Source organism: Mustela lutreola, chromosome 1 (assembly GCF_030435805.1).
Source record: "Mustela lutreola isolate mMusLut2 chromosome 1, mMusLut2.pri, whole genome shotgun sequence".
NCBI classification, from domain to species: domain Eukaryota; kingdom Metazoa; phylum Chordata; class Mammalia; order Carnivora; family Mustelidae; genus Mustela; species Mustela lutreola.
The window spans coordinates 277,917,803-277,924,630 of NC_081290.1; the positions used below are offsets into that span (position 1 = coordinate 277,917,803).

The following is a 6,828-nucleotide window of genomic DNA, read 5'->3' on the forward strand; positions in this document are numbered from 1 at the left end:
AAAACAAGGATTTTATTTATCAACCTCTAAAATCTCCAGTAGCCTAAAATTTAATTATAACAAGTAAAAGATTGGAAAGGAGAAAAAGGAAATGAATAAAATCATGGCAAACAAAAAAAAAGTTTTTAGATTATAAGTATAAATAATACAAAAATGTAAATGTAATAAACCCACTAGTCATGTACTGAATAACAACTTAATAAAACTGAGAGAAGAAAAAAATTACCACAAATACATCTGTGTGCTACTCAATAGAAGAAACTATGCCCCTGTATCCAGTTTAATTGTTTCTTCCCTGGATAGAAGTGATTGCCCTCATAGGGGCCTATCCCCTAGGAATTTCACAACTATAGATTTTCTCCTTGTACCCACTCATTAAGGTCTGAAATCATATCATGACTTTACCTGACAATATTTTAAAGGGACCAGATTCTGAGTAGACACATTCAGCCACCATTTATCCAAATGAATGTTGATGCTTTTAAGTATACACAACAGTCTTTCTCCAAACTGAGCGCTGGCAGTGACTCTGCAACCAGACCTGGGGGAAACACCCTAAGATAATAACATAGTGAATTGTGTTGAAAGGACTTACCTTACTAAAGTCTCCATAGATCCTCCCTATTCACTATTCATAGACAAAATTTTGTGAAATCGTAGGAGAATTAATTTTATTATTTCTATTCCATAAACAAGGAAATTGATCTTACTGTAAGATAAACAACTCTCCTAACACAAAGAAAAATCCAAGGTAGTTGCAAGACTTAAACCTAGGCTTCCTAGCTCCATGTTCATGATCTTTCTTCACCTCTCCATGTCTCAGGCACCTTGGAACATTTTGACCAATATCTGAGATTTGCTCCAAAATTATTTATACATTCTTGTAGGTCTGAATTTCTGATTTTAGACTCACAGTTCAGGATTGTCTTCTTTTTCTTTTCAAGAACAAAGTAGCACATATTGCATGGAGCACTGGGTGTGGTGCATGAACAATGAATTCTGTTGTGCTGAAAATAAATAAAAAATAAAAACAAAAGAACAAATTAAACTTCTATGTTTGATATATACTTTAGGTGAAAAATGTAACTGATGTGGAAGCACTGGGGCAGCAACCTCTTCTATGAGTTTTTAAGCTTGTATCTAGTTTGGATACTTTTTCTGAAACACAGGCTTAAGTATTTATATGCAAAAACACTTTAGTCAGCAGACAGTAGTATGTTATTTATGAAATTTTATGCTGCTTTCCTTAAGAGGATATCAAAAACCTATTGTTTTGTGCTCGTCTCTGGCTATTTTTTTTTTAAAGATTTTATTTATTTATTTGTCAGAGAGAGAGCGAGAGTGAGCACAGGCAGACAGAGTGGAAGGCAGAGTGAGAGGGAGAGGGAGAAGCAGGCTCCCCGCGGAGCAAGGACCCCAATGTGGGACTCGATCCCAGGACGCTGGGATCATGACCTGAGCTGAAGGCAGCTGCCCAACCAACTGAGCCACCCAGGCGTCCCTCGTCTCTGGCTATTGACAACCAATGTTGTGGCTGGATGGATCCTTGTGGTTCTTATATTAATTGCAAGAGGTGCTCAGCAATAAACACCAGGAAACCCTGAAAGAGACAAGGTTTCCAAGACTCACAGGTCCTGGAAATCACGTGGCACACCTGGGACCACACAGCAGGGTCATGGGTAGTGAGAGAGAGCAGGTCTGGATTCTCTTTTATTGAGGTCAAAGTAGGGACTTGGGTTCACTCTTTACTGGTGAATTTAAAACATAAGAGGGTAAATTTAAAGCATGCCCAGAGAAGCATATAATTATTCTTCCAATTTCATACAATAGATTATCTAAACCAATCACAAGCTCTAAAACAAGGAGCCAGAGAGGAAATTGAGTCCAGCTTTTCATCCAGTGACTGGCAAAGTTATTGAGATTGCTGTCCTTGAAGCGGTTGCCTCAATAATCAAAGCCTAAGTCAGGCACTTGCATTACCAAAAGAGAAAGAAAAAAAAAGAAAAAGGAAAAAAGAGCTGTCAGGGCTTACACTGCACCTATGATAGATGATACTCTCATTGAGAAGGTGGTAAATTCTTCCTGTTTACTATGTTCTGACTTGCCCTCGAAGGGACACCTAACCAACAGGGTGAAATGATAATTCTTTAGACTCCAGAAGGATCTTCATGAAGCCACCAAGACCCTTACTCCATTTTCACTGTCACTTTCCCACAACCTACACTTTCATTACTTGCTCATCTGGAAAATCTGACAAGGGCAGTGACTAAAGTTACAGACATTGAAATAAGTAAGACATGAGTCTGAATCTGAACTGATCTCATGCTAGATGTGCAATGTCAGGAAATCATATAACCTCTTGAATTCTCCATTTCCTTAGCCTTAAATGGGAGTTGTGTGTGTGTGTGTGTGTGTGTGTGTGTGCATACTCTCTCTTCCTCTATCTTTTCATATATATCTGTTTATCTACCTGTGTATCTGTCCGTCCATCCATCCATCCATCCATCCCTCTTTCCATTCATTAGCTCTCTACCTTCTATCTTTCTGTCTGCGATGTCTGCCTGCCTGCCTGTTTGTTTTTCTGCCTTTTCTGATTTCTGACTATATACAAGATAAACTAGCACATAAGCAGTGTGTTATGGGTCTTACTATCCCCTGGAGATTAGATCTAGGAATGGATTTATTCCAGATATGTAACCTTGGAGAAGTTAATACCTCTTTCTGTTCTTATGTTATTATTATACACAATCAGAAAGTTGGCCAAAAGATCTGTGAAGGTGTCTTAGCTTCAACAATCTCTAACTCTCTAGACAATTTACAAATTATATATTCTTTTCATCTCGATTGTGGCAGTTAGAAAAATCCTCATCAGTAAGCCCACATACTAACCCTGGAGTTTGTGATTATATTCTCTTGCAAGGAAAATGATATTATGTACATATTAAGGCTTTTGAGATGGCAATATTATATTGGATTATCCATGTGGGCCTAATAAGAACATTCCAGCTATCAATGAATTTTGGAACACTGAAAAAATAAATTTAAAAAATTAGTAAAAAAACATAACAGATGTTAAACAAGAAATAATAGCTTATAATATTATTGAGTGTTGGGTTCACAAAACAAATACTGTAAATTCCAGACATGCAATGTGTATAGGGGCCAGAAGGAAGATAGTGACAATAATAGTTATCAGAAAATGCTGAGTGAAATAAGTCAAGCAGAGAAAGTCAATTATCATATGGTTTCACTAATTTGTGGAGCATAACAAAAAGCATGGAGGACAAGGGGAGTTAGAGAGAAGGGGGTTGGGGTAAATTGGAAGGGGAGGTGAACCATGAGAGACTATGGACTCTGAAAAACAATCTGAGGGGTTTGAAGTGGCGGGGGGGTGGGAAGTTGGGGTACCAGGTGGTGGGTATTATAGAGGGCACGGATTGCATGGAGCACTGGATGTGGTGAAAAAATAATGATACTGTTATGCTGAAAATAAATAAATGAAAAAAATCTTCCTTAAAAAAAAAATGGAGGGGCGCCTGGGTGGCTCAGTGGGTTGAGCCGCTGCCTTCAGCTCAGGTCAGGATCTCAGGGTCCTGGGATCGAGTCCCGCATCGGGCTCTCTGCTCAGCGGGGAGCCTGCTTCCTCCTCTCTCTCTGCCTGCCTCTCCGTCTACTTGTGATTTCTCTCTGTCAAATAAATAAATAAAATCTTAAAAAAAAAATGGATATCCCTCCAAAGACTTCAAATATAAATAAAAAGATTTAAAACATTGTGCTTGCTCAAAAACAATCTACAGACTAGAGTCAACTCCTCAGCCCTCAATATTTATGATCCAGCTACTTATTGACAAAAATGACAGTAAGAATGTGTCTAAGATTAAATAAGAGTCTTTCAACCTAACCTAAAATGTGGATAAAAAGGAAGAAATTATGCAAAAGAGGTTTGTGTAAGGGTTCTCACACAGAAGGGATGACAAAACCATTAACACTGGAGAGATAGGACAGAATGAAAAAATACTGGAAGAAACAAGAGATCTGGGTGGATGAAGTGTGTGAAAATATGCAAATCAGAGTGCAAACCTAACAGACATCAAAACTCACTCACACCTTGAAGCCATGCAGTTGCCACCAACCTTCCTAAACTAACAGACACCATTGTTCCATCCGACGTGTGACATTATAGGCAGAACTCATCAGGATGGTGCTGAATACCCACATGTGCAAACTGTTTGTTATGGTTACTTCTTTGAACACTCATGGGAACATGCAGGTAGGTTCCTGTATCACCTTCACCCTACTGGTGAATAAAATAAGGCACAGGAAACTTAGTTTAGGACCAATGTCTCCCAGGTGGTAAATGGGAGTTCTTCTGTGTGAATACACAGGCACATCCCAGAGCCCAATATTTAGCTTTTGTTGACTATATTTTTCTCTAACGTTGCATGTATCTCACTGTGCATATATGCATATATTTGTGGATTGCTTTATTGTGTGACATCAAACATTAGGCTTGGTAGAATGCATACCATGATTAAGTGTAAATTGAATGAGATTGAAATCAATTAAAATTTACTGATGCCATTAAGTTTGGGAACCATTCTGAATGTACCTAAGGCATGGCTCTGTCCATAACTATGTAAACTTGAATATTCAATCTCTTTGTTGCTAAGTTTCCTATTATATATATGGGCATAACTAATCGATCAAATGGGGATAATAAAAGGACTGAATAAATAAACACACATGAGCATACTGAAGTGAATATAATTAGAGGACTCAAAACATCTGACTTAGGAGTTCCGTCCATTCCAGGCATGTGAGCTTGGACAGCTCATTGTCATTTGCTGTGACTCAATTTACTCATATACAAAAATAAAAAGCTAGGAAGATGATTGGTGATGAACCTTACTCTACAAAAGTCTATTCTTGTTTGGATAAGTTATCACTAAATTGTATTGTCATTCCCATGCTTAAAATGGAGAATATTCAAAAATAAATTACAGCAATAATAAAGAAATGCTCATGCAACTTTTCTTTATTGATCATTCTGTTCTCCTACTTCTTGTTGCCACAGAACATCTCATGATTCTCAAATTCACATCCATGAAGAACAATACAGAGGTGACTGATTTCATCCTGCTGGGATTAACCACTGCCCCAGAATTGCAGAGTTCTCTCTTTATAATGTTCACCCTCATTTACTTTGTCACTCTGGTTGGGAACTGGAGATGATCATATTGATCTTGCTAAAATCTCATCTCCACACTCCCATATACATTTCCCTCAGTAACCTATCTCTGGTGGATTTTTGTTATTCAACAGTCACTTCCAAGGTCATGGCTGGACTCCTTAGGGAAGACAAGGTCATCTCCTACCTTGCATTTGCTGTCCAGATGTTCCTTGTTGTAGTCTTTCCCATGGGGAAAATTATATTTTAGCCTCAATGGCTTAAGACTGCTCCACAGCATTAAAAAATCACCATGACAATAGGTGTATGTGTTTGGCCATAGGCTGCTATGTCTATGGTTTTCTGATTGCTTCTTTTGGTGTAGGAAACACATTCCATTTTCCTACTGTAAGTACCCCTCCTATCCATCACTTTTTTGGTGCTATTCCTGTACTCATGGCTCTCTCTTGTTTGACAGACATGTCAGTGAGTTGATTCTTGTCTTTGTGACAATCTTCCACATCTTTTTTGCTTTTCTGGTTATCTTGATATCCTATCTGTTCATTTTCTTTAAAAAGTCTTTATTTATTTATATGACAGACAGAGATCACAAGTAGGCAGAAAGGCAGGAAGAGAGAGAGAGGAGGGAAGCAGGCTCCCTGCTGAGCAGAGAGCCCGATGGCCTTGACTCCAGGACCCTGAGATCATGACCTGAGCTGAAGGCAGAGGCTTTAATTCACCGAGCTACCCAGGTGCCCTTACCTGTTATTTTTATCACCATCCTGAAGATGCCTTTAGTGGAGGGATACCTGAAGGCTATTTATATCCACTTGTGCCTCCCATCTTACTGCAGTGCCCATCTTCTATAGGACAGTCATGTTCATGTACTCTATGGAAACAAACAAAATCATATCTGTTTTCTATACTATGGTCGTCCCCATGCTAAATCCTGTGGTGTATAGCCTAAGACAAAGAAGTCAAGAATGTTTTCAAGAAGGTTGTTGAGAAGACAAAATCATCTCTAAGCTTAATCTTTTAGGGTTGTAAGATCCACAGTGACCCAGTTTCATTCTTGTCAGATCTTCTTCATGCACTAACTCACAGTTTACAGCCCACACAGCATTTGTATTACTAACATACTTTCCTCTTCAAAATTCTGTCATTGAAAAAGAAGATAGGGTGTCCAGTTGAGTAATATCTGGATGAGAATAACCATGAGGGCCTTAAATATTTAATGATGATGTTTATGATGAACCTCATTAATTTTATGTGACTTACTCATATGTTCACATTTTCTGCACCATATTTAATGGAAGTATATATGGAAAACAGAGCTCAAACCCATGAAGACAAGTGTATGCAAAGATCCCATTTGTGCACATACAGACAAGACTGGGAAATTTGTTAAAGGAAGTAGCAGTGGTATCACTAGTTTTTAATTTAAAAAGTTAAATTAATCTGGATCAGAATATAAATTAATGTCTAACATTTTTAAATTTAAATTCAATTAGCCAACTTATAGTACATCATTATTTCCAGTGTAGTGTTCAATAATTTACCCATTGTGTATATATTTTTTATTTCTCTAATTTAAAAAAAAATCCTAAGTATACAAAATGAAGAAAAACATGAATGGAAAGAAAAAGAAAAACTTTTAAATA

General features: G+C 37.7%; 1 pseudogene; it reads left to right on the forward strand.

Annotated features, from left to right (window-relative positions):
- Nucleotides 1-5,103: 5,103 nt before the first annotated feature.
- Nucleotides 5,104-6,206, forward strand: LOC131822692 (olfactory receptor 5B17-like; annotated as a pseudogene).
- The last annotated feature ends 622 nt before the right edge of the window (nt 6,207-6,828 follow it).